The sequence below is a fragment of the Trichosurus vulpecula genome, chromosome 4 (assembly GCF_011100635.1).
Source record: "Trichosurus vulpecula isolate mTriVul1 chromosome 4, mTriVul1.pri, whole genome shotgun sequence".
Classification (NCBI taxonomy): Eukaryota; Metazoa; Chordata; class Mammalia; order Diprotodontia; family Phalangeridae; genus Trichosurus; species Trichosurus vulpecula.
Window position 1 is genome coordinate 368,197,950 of NC_050576.1, and position 14,316 is coordinate 368,212,265.

General features: G+C 38.3%; 1 protein-coding gene and 1 pseudogene across 1 annotated transcript in view; one reads left to right on the forward strand and one right to left on the reverse strand.

Annotated features, from left to right (window-relative positions):
* The window catches only part of LOC118845977, a 126,496-nt pseudogene extending 121,293 nt beyond the window's left edge, over positions 1-5,203 (reverse strand).
* The window catches only part of HS6ST3 (heparan sulfate 6-O-sulfotransferase 3), an 891,948-nt gene that overhangs the window by 855,346 nt on the left and 22,286 nt on the right, over positions 1-14,316 (forward strand). The gene's annotated exons all lie outside the window — the stretch shown is intronic.

The following is a 14,316-nucleotide window of genomic DNA, read 5'->3' on the forward strand; positions in this document are numbered from 1 at the left end:
TGGCCATCATGGCTCCTGGAAATCCAAGAAGGTGAGTTACAAACCTTTACACTGTGGGGTGGAGGCCCCTGGGCTAGTTGCTCCTGCAGCCACAGGCTCTCAGCTGGGTGTCTCCCATAGCTCTGACAGACTCCCTTTCTGGGCTGAGAGGCATTGAGCTGGATTGCAGCCATAACCGGTACTTTTGCCCTGGGCCTGTTTCTGCTGGAGTGTTTCGCTCACCCAGCAACCTCCCAGACTGGTGCACTGGCTGGATTCCTCTGCTCTTCCTGGTTTTTTTTTTATCTGGGACCCTTCTGAATGCCCAGCACTCCTCCCCCCTCAGTCTACTAGTGGCTTCAAATTCTCACAGATCTGCTCAGATTCACTTTTTTAGACATATCTGACAAAGTTTGTGAGAGAGCTCCAGTAGTTCCTTCCTTTCACAGTGCCATCTTGGCTCTGCTTCCCCCCCCACCCGGTGGGATAAACTTTCAAAAACCATGGGTATACCCTGTATAGTTTTTGTGGTGATTTGAAATGTGCCTATACATTTTGTCTATCATCTACCATTTTCATGGGAATCATAATTGTATGTTTTTAAGCAAATGAAATTGTGTTCCTAAGGATTGGCAAAAGATTTTGGTTACATCAAAAATGATTTTTAATGCAGTTCTTTCAACTTCTTTCCACTATTCTTTAAAATCTTCCTCTTTAGGAAGTTTCCTTTTTTTGATGAACCATTAATATCCCTTTTGATTTTTGGAAGCATTTTTCAGAAAAAGAAAACCTGTACGTTTCTGATCAATATAGTTTTCAAAATTTCTAACTGTATGTAGCTTTAGGGAAAACACACACACACACACACACACACACACACACATATGCACATCCATTTACCACACTAACTTATGGTTGACTTGCCACATTTTGCATTTTTCAGTAAGTTTATTCCTTTGGGGCCAGAATATTTCAATGTAAGTTGTTGTTTGTTTATATCTCTTTCACAAATAAAACAGCAATGTAAGTTATGCTCTAATTGCAGTAATCCCAATAAAAGAGCAATTGCTTCATATTCTCACCAACATGCCAGAAATACTTTCCATTCTTAATTCTTCTTAACAGTCATTTCATATTTAGGAAAAAAAAATGGTGTCTTGCAGGAGCGTTGACCTTTTCGTCTAGGAGTTTAAAGTTTAGTTTAATTTCAGGATAAATTTAGATAATGAACACGACATTTTTGTCTACTTGGAGTGTTCAGTGAAGGTCTGAGCACAGAAATATTACTTTATATGGGGCACCATTAACTTGCTGGCCTTCTAACTTTATGCTAAATCTGAATCATCAGTTTCATTTTCTCAAGCTGAGTTTCAAGTTTCTGGTGTTTTGTTGTAGGTAGTTCTTTACTATGTGTAACATTTCTCATGGCTGAAAGATTTAATATTATGTTGTATGCTGCATGTTTTGATATGGATATATTTGTTCTCTCTGAATTATAAGAATTGGAAGTGGCATAAGAGATCCCCATGTCCGTCCATTCAGTAGTCTAATACAAATGATACAGGCAAAAGGAGTGAAGCAAGTCTTATCATGATCACTTGTTTTGTAAATAATAGAGTTCCTATTTATTTCTTTGCTAGGGGAATGGATTTAAAAGTTATCTCATTGGATACATGACAAAAAACTATTTAGATGATTGATATATGAGGTATACTGAGAGATCAAATGATTTACACCAACATCTATAAAAAATATAATATACTTGAGAAAATAAAATTAGAAACAATAGTGGTATTTGCCAAATGATACCCAGTATTAAATAAACAGAATGTAATGTATCATTTTATGACTGAATGCACATGAGCATGTTCCAACAAATAACACAGTAACTTTGATCTCACCTAGTTTCTAAGAAGCCTCTCATTACCTATTTCCCATTTCTACCCTTCTCCCTAACCAAAGTGCACTTTATTACCACCCAATATCTCAGAATATATATCAAAGTTCACATCTCATTCAATAATTGTGGGTGACCAAGAAATTCTATTTGAATGTAGCTTAGGAATACATATAATATAGCAAGAAATTTCCATGTGACAGGTAGGTTGAAGAATGTGTTGAATATTATTTCCACCCTACAGTTAATGAAACTGAGGCTTTAAAGAAGAAATGGCTTTGCTGAGTTGTTAATAAGTGTCAGTTGTTATGACTCCAACTGATGTTTTTGACACATCCTCGTCACCCCTTCCCCTTTATCCAACATTCTTGCTATGATTGAATAAGAGGAAAGGGGACACTGTTTTAAAGAAAATAGAAAATCGAATTTAAATAATGGAGATCTTCTACTATGACTTTGTTAGCCTCATAGCATCTTTGAAAATGGTTATTGCCTATATTTAATAGATACTGAATCTAAGACTTGAAATGATAGGTGAAAATATGAATGGGATCACAATTAAAACTGTCAAACACGTCTCCAAATCTGGACAGAGTTAAGCTACCTTTATCCTGTTTCTACTGCAATGGAAGGATAAAGAGGTAGTGGGGAATAGTAGAAAGAACTCTGTGTAAGTAGTGAGGAGACTTGGGTTCTTAACTCTACTTTTGGCTCCTCAGTTCTGTGAATTTATGTGGATCATTCAATGTCTCATGGGCCTCAGTTTTCTCATTTGTAAAATTAAGTGTTGGACTAGATTACTCCCTCCTCTGAGGTTCTATGATTCTAATCTAGGGTATCCCAAACAAAGTAAACAGTTAGGTGATACAGTGGGTAAGAGTGCTGATCTTAGAGTCAGGACAAGTTGAGGTCAAATTTTGTTTCATATGCTTGATAGCTGTGTGACCTTGAGCAAGTGATTTAACATCTCTCATCCTTACTTTCCTCATATGTGTAATGGGGATACTAATAGCAGCTACCTTACAGGGTTATTTGGAGGATCAAATGAGATAATATGAGATGATATATGTAAAGCTGTTTACATACCTTAAAGTACAATATAGATTCTAGCTATCATCATCATCATCATCATCATCATCATCATCATCATCATCATCATCATCATCATCTTCTAGTTCCTTGCAAGTCAAACATGGCATGGAACCAAGCCCACAGTTCAATTCCAGGACTGAATTATAATCAACGGGTAACTCAGTTAGGTGGCACAATGGATAGAATGCTGGACCTGGAGTCAAGAAGACGAGTTCAAATCCAGTCTCAGATATTTACTAGCTGTGTGACCCTGAGCATGTCACTTAACCCTGCTTGCCTAAGTTTCCTCATCTGTAAAATGAGCTGGAGGAGGAAATAGCAAACCACTCCAGTATCTTTGTTAAGAAAACCCCAAATAGGGTCACAGAGAGTTGGGAACAACTGAAATGACTTAACAACAACTTTGATTGAGGCCAGAATTCTAAAAGTTACTAATGAATTTGAAAGGATGCTTATGGTCCACATGCACTGTTAATGCAAACCCCTGGAATAGGAATAAATGGAAAATGGAAGGTCTGTGAAAAAGAAGGTGGAGAGGACATATGATCAAAACACACAGAAAAAAAAGAGGGGACCACAGCAGTCATAAAGAACCTCAGGGGCCAGGTAGCCCCACACATACAACTTCAAGAATTTCATCTATAACATTCCCAACTATTATAAGATCACAAAACCCAAAAACTGGGTATAGACAAGATGACTGTGAATTTGTTCCCCAAGTATTAACTAAAAAATGCTCCAAATGATGCATACTAAAATTAGATAAAATGCTCTGGGATCATGAAATATAGGAAAAATAAGAAGAAAATGTAACTTTGCACAAATGAAAGGCATATAATCCATTTTTCCAGTATGTGATACAGGTTAGATATAAACTACTGCTATACAAGTACAGATTAATTCATATAGTATAAATTAATATGGACCTATGAAAGAGAAATAATTTATTAAGCACCTACTTTGGGCAAAACACTGAGCTGGATGCTGAAAATAGAGAAATAAAATTGTCGTAGTCCTTTACCCTCAAGGAATTTCTGCCGGACATCCCAGGTTTCTATTTCAGAGCTGCCACAGATCTACAGCTCTTTCCACTGTGGCTCAGTGCTCATTCAATTCAATTCATTCATTCATTCCACATGTGTTTTATTAATTACTCATTAATAGGTGCTGGAGACACAAAGACAGTGCATATGCTGAAACTTTCCAACCCCCACTCTGAAAGATGAATTTGATCCTTATTTCAGAAGTATGCATGAGGAGTCAGGAGTGATAGTCTAATGCCATTGGCTTGCCCCTCTCCCCTCTACTCCTACTTTTGAGAATTTTTTGTACTTTGTATGAGATGTTTTGATTGGTTGATTGAGTAGGACTTTTTTCACCTGGTCAAGATATAAGAGCTAAAATGGAGTGAATTGGTTTTGACTCCACCCTTACAAAAATAATCTCTATCCTGAAAGAGCCTACACATTCTGTGGGGAGAAACACCATGGGCACAAATAAGTGAAAATGAAAAATACAAATAATAATATATAAAAATGGAAAATATACAAGTAAGTAAAAATGATTTCCAGGGTGAAGGGCAGTTGCATTTGTGGGGGATAAAGCACATGTTGAACGAATGAATTGAGTGAGCAGTGAGCCATAGTGGAAAGAGCTGTAGATCTGGGGCAAGAAGTCCTGAAATAGAAACCTGGGATGTCCAGTAGAAATTGCTTGAGAGTGGATCAAAGAGTGGAGCTTCGAGTAGTAAGTAGCCCATGAGGTACATTTGGGGGAAATTAAATAACCTAATAGGCAGAAGGGAGGAGGACGACGTGTCAGGCATGGAGAAGGCTCAAAGAAGACATGAAGGTGAAATACAGCATGTTTTATATGGAGAGCAACAAATGAGCCAGTTCAACTAGTTCATGAAGGACAGTAATATTCAAGAAGTAAGCTTAGGAAGTTATTGCTATAGTCTGGAAGAGAGGTAATAGAGGCCTGAAATACTGTGGGCAACCATGGGAGTGGAGAAGAGGAAGAAGGCAAGGGATGTTGTGATGGTCTTTGGTATCATATGCTCTTGGTATTGCTAGTGTCTACATGAGAATTCTGAGCTCCTTCTGTCGGTGAGTCAAGTCACCTAGAATGGCATCCTTACCTTCCCAAGAAATAAGCTTTTGGGACTCCAGCAACAGGGAATCCATTGCCAATTTTCATCTCTTTGAGATCTGCTATAGCCAACTGTGCAGCCATCTTCAACTCAAGGAAAAAGAAGGCTTTCTGAATCTACCAGTTCATTTCTGATTCTGACAATGTTTCAACCAAACATAAATAATGCATTTTAACCTTCATGCTGCCTTCCTTAAGAAAGGGTCTTAGATTTCCTCCTTAATTTACCAGGCATAGGTAAAAAGGGATGGGGATCACCTTTCTTTTGTTGCTTTGCAAAAGGCATTGTTTCTACCCTGACTCTTACTTGCTGAAGTTCCCCTTTCTGCATGGGTATTAAGCTGGATTCTATCTGTGTCTCTGGACTTTAACATAAAATTAAAATAGGCATTCAACTTTTGAATGCATGGCATGGTGAAGATGGTAAACATCATGAGCATGGCAAGACCTCAGCATGAGCTGAAGGCCTACAGGATAATGGCCTTAATGTATTCCATTTTGCTTTGGGGAAAGGGGTCACCTTGTTTCCTCTCTCTGTCCTCTTGGCTCCATAACTCTCAGGGGTGGCAGTGGAAAGGGGGCATATCTAATTCTAAAAAAACAGTCAATATATTCAGTAGTAAGCAACATTGTGCTTCAAATTCTATTTATACTCCTGACAAAATTGGTAGTCTTGAGAATGAGATTCTTTTGAGGTTCTAGAAGTTACAAGACTCTCGTTACAAGAACTCTTCTAACCTTGACCTACAGTAACTAAATGGCAGGAACTTTGAGCATGAACCGAAGTTGGCGAGAATCTGTAGCCTGTCACTGTTATTTTCATTACTAGGTAATATTGATTCGTGGAAACCAATTCTCAGAAAGGCATTTGCTTCTTTATCCAGTGTTTGGAAAGAATTGAGGGCCCCCTTGTGGCTATAATCTATCTCACTAAATATGGATGACAAGCTATAAGCCAGAAGTCATTTTACTTTATGATTCTGAAACATATAGACCATATGGAACAATTAATTTTATTCACAGGATTTTAAAGAGGACCCAGGGATGAAAACAAGTATCTGTTTAAACAGTAAAGGCTAGTTATCTCTCAGAATTATTTAAATTATATACTTATCACCTTGATTAATGATGGGGATATAGAGAATAGGAAATGCCATACAGGACAGCCTAGTTAGAGAGATTTTTTTCGGAGAAAAAGCATGAAGAATGCATTATCCAGCCTTTTAAGCCCCATCCCCATGTTTTTAATCCATTTATCGATTAGCTAAACGGAGAAGCAACCTTCAGCTGCCCCTGGCTAGTTTTGTTTTGAAAATTCACTTGCATTTCTCAATGATTTTCTAAGATATACAGATAGCAAAGAAGGCTACAATGAGAAATGTCCCCAGTTTACAGAATTTTAAAAATTTCTAAGGAAAGAACATAGAAACCCTGTTAGCTGTCCTCATGCTTCCATTAGGGCATGCCTGAAGAATTTTTGCTACTTAAGGTCACTGTGCTCCACATTTGAATTAATAAAAGGGAACCCAAGGCAAAGTTTAGACAGAACAAATTGATTTTTTTTCTAGGGGATTTAAATTACCATGCATATTTTATTCCAAATTACTGTAAATTGCTTTATTAATTAGGTAGCATTATAGCAGTGCTTCAGAATCCACTGTGGCAAAAGATTCCTTTGAGCTCTCATTTGGGAAGCCTTGGTTGTTGGAAGGAGTTCACGCTATTATCTTGAATTAGTTGATTTTAGAGTGAGTCTGATTAGGGCTCTATGGTACTTGTAGCACAATTTGGTTTTCCACAGACAACTTTGTGGAGAATGATGCTGGCGTCTCTTCTGAAAAAAAAATGATCACCTCCCCCCCCCTATCATTCCTAGGAAAGAGAAAAAGCCAAGGATGATAGTTGCTCAAGGAAGGGGAAAAATTGGAAAGGAGGGAGAAATATCAGCCCCTTACTTGTCAGGGTTTCAGAGACCATGTGAAGGTTAAAAATTATGTCTGGTTGATTTCTCCCTTGATACTAATGGGTGATTAGCATTAAGAGCAGCCATATTCTTTGTAGGGTGTGAGGGAAATAGACCGCTATCTAAAGGTAATGCTAACAGAGACACTGAGCAATCATTACTAGAATTTTCATCCCCTATGGAAAAGTCTACACACTAGCACCAAAACCCTGAGATTTCTTTCTTATTGAATATCCATGATATGGAAGGTCATGAGGTTAAGAAGCAGAAAGGAACTTCGATATTTTTGAGATTAATATTTTTATTTATTGATGTTACATTTCAAAAGATACAAACACAATGTGTAAAAACCAATCCTCTTCCCTCCATACAAGTTAGGCTAGTTTTGCCTTAAAAGGTAATAGGATCTTCCTAGAGATTGGTTGGCTTAGGAGTCTAAAAATACATCCTCACTGCTAGAGTATAAAGCAACCACAAGGGAACATAGGGACACTCTTATCATTGGCTGGTGGATTATAATTGATAACTCAGGCAAGGAAGCTTCACAAAACTAAATCAACCCAAGGTGTCCCCAAAACCTATATCTTTCTCCTGCTGTGGCCTAAGACTTAATAAAAGGTAGATGCATAAAATCAAAGTTTGGATTCAGTCAAAGGGCTGTACTTGATGACCTAGAGGGCCACATGTGACCTTGAGGCCACAGGTTCTCCACCCCTGACCTAAGTAAAAGTTTTTTTTTTATTAATTTATGAATGAAGTAAAAGAGTGTCATTTTGTTCCAATATTAAACCTGAACTACTAGTAGATTGGTCTGAGTTAGGTCCAGCTCAGAATTCATGCCATTCTACAACTTAAAGGATCATAGAATCTTAAGCTAATAAAAATTTAGAGACCAGCTGGTGAGTCCAACTCTCACTTTACAGAGAAGGAAATGAGGTCCAAAAGACTAAATAATTTGCTGAAGTTCGCATGGGTAGCCAAGATGGGTAAACCCAGGTCATGGAATCATAGATTTAAAATAAGAAGGGATCTTTAAGGCCATCTAGTCTCATCCTGTCATTTTACAGATGAGAAAACTGAGGTACAGAGAGGTTAAGATGACTTTCCCAAAGTCTCCCAGGAAATAAATGACAAATGTGAGATTTGAACCTAGTTCTTTCCCCTAGGCTATTCCTTATCCCTTGCTCTTTCTACTACAATACGTTGGTCATTATTCCATCTTGTGAATTCTCATGTTACTTTATCTGATCCTCTTATGTAGCTTCTCCCTCTAATTAGTGGTATTGCGTTATATATATATATATGTGTGTGTGTGTGTGTGTGTGTTTTATTCCCCAGCCCCATTGGGACATAAAACATTGTAAGTGTGAGGTGGAACAGTAGGAAGAACTGCTGATCCTAGAGTCAGGAAGACTTTAATTCAAATACAGTCTCTGACATTAACTGTGTGATGCTGTGCAAGTCACTTTATGTTATTTGCATCAGTTTCCTCATCTGTAAAATGAGCTGGAGAAGGAAATGGCAAACCAGTCCAGTATCTTTGCCAAGAAAATCCCAAATGGGGTCACAGAGAGTCAAACCTGACAGAAACAAGTCAACAACAAATGCGCAAGGGGTAATTAGGTGGCACAAGGGATAGAGTGCCTAGCCTGCATTCAGGAAGACTCATCTTCCTGAGTTCAAATCTCGCCTCAGGCATTTACTAGTTATGTGACCTTGGGCAAATCATTTAACCTTGTTGCCTCAGTTTTCTCATCTGTAAAATGAACTGAAGGAAATGGCAAACCACTCAAGTATCTTTACCAAAAACAAGCAAAAAATGGTTTCTTAAAGAGTTGGACACAACTGAAAAATGACTGAACAACAAGTACAAGCACCTTGTCAACCTATGTGTTCACCTTAGCATCCAGCATGGTACCCCTCATTAGAGATGTTTTTCACAGGGATTTGTGGGATTAAATTTCTTAAATTACTCTTGGTCTCTAATTTATTTCTGTTTTCTGTTTGTATTTTATGGTAGATGCATAAAGCAATCATGCTTTGTGCCATGCTGTGCACAAAGTACCTAATGTATTTATTTTTGGTGACATTACATCACAAAACGTCACCTGGAAGTGAGAATCCCTCTTGTGACTCTCTGTTGGGATAAGAATTGAGGCATGCGAAATGCTCAGTGAGGGGAATGGGGTTATCTGGAGTTAATGGCTGTTCTGGGTGTAAAGGAAAGATGTAGGAAACTATGAACTTTGGAGAATGAATGAAAGTAGCTTTACTTTCTTGGCTAGAATAAATAGAATGAGACAAAGAGCAAATGAGGAAATAAGAAGGCATGTGTGAAGATTGGTGAGATATTCTGAGGGGACTAAATTTCAGGGTAAGGCAATATTTGCAATATCTTAAGTGGCCAATCAAAAGGAAACTTCAGATTCAACAAAATACAGAGACAGAAGAATGCATTTCATAGAGGAATCAGTTAGCAAACATTCATTGTGATGCTTCATTTTGGTTATGCCAGAAGTCTGTATTGCGTTTCACATCCCAAATGGGAATTTGAGTTTGGAATTCTTCTAATTGCCTCCTCCTCCCTACTTCACCACCAGAGATTTGACTGAGGAGTGGTAATAGGAAGTGAGATGACAGAGGCATGCTAAAGTCAAGGTTAGAAGAAGCTGAGAGTGACAACAGCCAAGGTAGGCTTTCTTCTTTCTGGGATCAGTTGTTGGGTTCTCTCATCCAGATCAGTGATACACTAACTCTAGTTAGAGTTCTCTGCCAGTGACATGACAGCCAGAATGGAGTTTTATGTAGACCGAGCCTGGATCTAGATCAATTACTTGTCTGGGGGACTGCCAGAGTTTAGGAGTATGATGGTCTTGCAGCTGCTAGATAGATGTTTTATTGTCTTATTATGCACTGTTTCCTGCTTATTATATACTGTTTAAGGTCAATTCAGTTCTATGTTGAGTGAATACTGTCCCCAGTGTCCAAAACTTTCATGCCTGCTGCTGAGAAGGCCAAATAGTTTCTGCCAAGGTCAAAAGATTAACATTCACTGAAATACAGCAAGTTGAATATCAATCAGTAAATGAAGTATTTTAAATGCTTACTATGTGCCAGGCAATGGGATATAGAGACAAAAATGAAGCCATACTTGTCTTACATTTTATCATGAAGACAATATATTTATAAATAACCACAACCAAAATTTATACAAGATAAATGTAAGGGAAATTTTGGAGGTACTTGGCACTAGCAGCTGGAAGAATCAGGAAAGTTTTCACATAGAGGGTCATGGATGAACTGAATTTTCAAAGAAATAAGGCATTCTGAATGGCAGAAGTGAGAACAGGGTTCATTACAGGCATCCGATTGAAGGAGACAGCAAGTTCAAAAGGACAGAGATCAGCGATGGAATGGCATGTGGGAGAAACAGTAAGAGTGAACTCCTAAGTAAGAGGAGGAAAGAGAAAAGTAATATATAAGATTAGAAATGTAGTTTGAAAAAGAGATGGCATTTTGTCAGTGGGTGGGGGCTCAGAGCTAATTTTAATTGGGTAAAACCAGAAATACACATATTCCTTCACAAGCTGTTGACAGTGCCCCACACGAAGGCTGTGATGAGGAACAAATCTTTGATTCTGTAGTAGCCATAGACAGCATAACAGCTATTTAGTATTTCAGTCCCACTAGGGAAGGTACAAATTGCCAGTGAGCCTAGGACTTGAATGGCTGTCAACAGATATTTAAACATAGAGGCTGATTCTCTCTCTTCCTCTCTTTTTATGGATTCCTACAACTTAAGATGCCATTTTGACACCCCCCTCCCCATCCCTCCTGTAGCTCAATTGATATGGTGACATAATATAGTCAAAGTTGATGAGGCATTAATGCAATAATAAGATGTTAATCTCAGGTGTTCCCTTCACAAAACATGAACACTTATGTCTTAGCTAGTCTGTTTATTGAGTGTGTGCAAGACAGATCAGCAATAGGGAAGAACCCAGGTCTTCATCTTTTGGAGGGGAAAAGAGGATTTTCTCTCCCTCCTTATCAATCAGCCATGCCATATAGCAGCAGATCTACTTGTTGAGCAAGAGACACCCCATTCAGCAATCAGAGAGTTCTTCAGTTGAGGAAACTTCAGACAATAACCAGAAATTAAGCTGAATAGACATCCATACAGAAAGGAATCACGAGAGTAGAAGCACTTTAAAGTACTATCACCCCTGACAGTAGAGAATAGAACCTGCCACATGTGTGTGTGTGTGTGTGTGTGTGTGTGTGTGAGAGAGAGAGAGAGAGAGAGAGAGAGAGAGAGAGACAGACAGAGACAGAGAGAAAGAGAGAGAGAGAGAGAGAGAGGGGGAGAGAGAGAGAGAGAGAGAGAGAGATACAGAGACAGAGACAGAGAGTATATTGGTAATAAAAATAATAAAACCTAGGGCCAATAAGAGGAAAGAACTTTGAGGGCTGAAATATTAGAGAAGTTGTGCTACAATTAAAAAAAAAACAAGTAAAATTAACCCCATTGTAAAAGGCAAAATTGTATATATAGTTTATTTTCTGTCTGACCCAATACTTGAGCAAATGTAAAAAATTAATTCTGTTCTAATTTCATGGTCTCTACCTATAGGTTGATTCTACCTGGGTGCCCATGTTAGTAAGCCAGAAGGAGCCATTCTATTTAAATCGGTACACAGATAGTTAAGGGAGGGAAAGAAAAAAAGGATTTGAAGAGATGAGGTAAAGTTTTATATTGGAGTTGCCTGAGCTCTGTTAAAAAGAAGTGAAGGATTCTATGAGGCAGAGGTGAGGAAGGAAGGGAAGAATTACTAGCCCAAAGGAAATGGGAGATGGGTTGTCATGTGTGAGGAACAGAGAGGTCAGTTTGGCTACAACATAGAACAAAGGAAGCAGAGTAGTGGATAATGTATAATTATGATGAAGTTAACTGTCCTTTGTCTGTCAAGATTCTTAAAGATTGTTGCAGCTCATTGGTCTGAACCAAAACTTGAAGTCTGGAGTATAGATCTAGTCTGATGGAGAGGTGAAAGGAAAAAAGGAAGAGAGAATATGTATTTTATGCATGAAAGGTAGTATTGAGGAGAGAAAGAATGAATTGCTTGAAAATCAGTCAATCAACAGGTATTTATTAAATCCTTACTATATTCCAGGGACTGTGCTAAGCACTGACTATTCAAATATAAGCAGAAAGACTCCTCCTGCCCTCAAAAAGCATATATTAATAATGGGGTGAGGTATACAAGGAAGCTGAGGAGGGGGCGAGGGGGTGGGGATAAAGGTAACTGGGGACCTAGTAGAAAAAAAATCCAAATGTCATCTAGAGAGGAATGAGACATAACTGGTTTGGTCACTCTCCTTAAATGGTGAACATAAAATATTTCACCATAAATCCACAATAGCTCTGATCAGGTTCATCACTTGATGCATTTTCTTTGCTGCATTATTTGAATCTCCTAAATGAAAGGCTTGAACACTCAACTCCAACCAAATAAGGAGGAAAAAGGAAGTGTTGAACTCAGTTGGCTCAACTCTGTCAGCTGAGAACATTTAGCTAATTATTTTGGGTGTACAGAAGAGCTCAGGTACACTAGATTGTACTTGTCCTTCATTCTCAAAGAGGACCACGACATCAGGGAAATGATGACATGACTTGCAATTGACTTTGATTTGAGTGAGGGAGGGCTGTGCAAGGCCACCAGTCTCATTTTCTCTTCCAGAGCCATGTGGGTCCAGGGGCCTGGTATTCACCAGAATGACTGGAGATGGCCCAGGGTGCATTTCGAGACCCTGGCCTTTTCAGGTTCTCACTTTGAGTGAGGTAAAGCCCATTCAGTGAATAGGCCTCTTTAAGAAGTCAATCAAGGGATGGCCCCTTTAATCAAAACTCAAAAAAAAAAATCAAAGGGGAGGGGAAGATCCTCAGGGTTCCTGACCAAATAGCAACTGCTTCTCTTTGGCCAGAAAGACTAGATTATAGGTTTAACTTGAAGCAATACCGAGTATATGCCGACTACTGCTTTTCCCCCCTCAAATACTCCATATTCACAAGAGCTATAGTTCAAGGATGCCTCACTTGATTTTATTGATTCAGGCTGATTGTCAGTGTCTGTTTCAACTTTTCTTTACCTGTCCCAGTGTTAGAAGGACTGGAATTTGGTTTTCTTGTCACATTCTCATAATTTCTAAATCACAAGAACTTAAATAGAAGCAAGGAACTTTTGTGGATTGTTTTTGTCCTTTTAATAGCTCAAACTCATCCGTGACTATTACTTCCCCATATCTCAAGTCACCTCCATCATTTCTTCTGGACTGCTTATTGATGGTAGAAACATGCAAAACAGAATAGCTCCCATTGGGATAAAGGATCAGCCAAGGTGATGGAGTGAAAAAGAGTGTTGTGCTTAGAGGCAAAAGAGATAAATAATTCAGTCATGAGAAGCTCAAATTCACCCTGACATTTATTAGCTATGTGAACATAGTTAAGTGATTGAGCCTTTCAGTGTTTTTGTTTTCCCAACTGTAAAATGGGTATAATAATAGGAGAGAGCATTGTAAAGAGAGAAAAAGAACACTCAACTTCATATCCTATGGCCTTCTATCTCCTCTGAATTATTTCTTTCTGTAGAGGCATGCAAGACAAGCTGTCTCTGCGTTGGAATAAAAAATTATGGAAAAGGTGCTTATTACATGAAGTATTAAAACATCTGAATCACAGAATATATCTAGATAGATAGACTTTACATTATTATTATTATTAATTATTATTATTATTATTTTTCACACCTTGTGGGATTCTCTAAAGTATCAGGTTCTGAAGAACTAAAATTGTGGATAGCTAGCCCAAAGGGGAAAAAGGTAGAGTGTGGCAGGTATGAGGAGGCTGCAGCATAGAACTGATAAAGAATTGTGCAGAAGAAGCTACATAAGTAGCAGCATCAAAGAAATGTTTGCATAGAAAATAGCAGGCAGCTAATAGAGTGATGCATAGACTGTTGGACATGGAGTAAGGAAGACCTGAGTTCAAATACTGACTCAGCCACTTGCTAGCTGCATGACACTGGGGTAAGTCACCTCACCTCTCTCATTCTCAGTTTCCTTATCTATAAAATGGGGATATAATAACACCTAACTCACAGATTTGTTGTGAGGCTCAAATACATAACATACATAAAATGCTTTGCAAACCTTAAAGTGCTTTGTAAATTCCAAT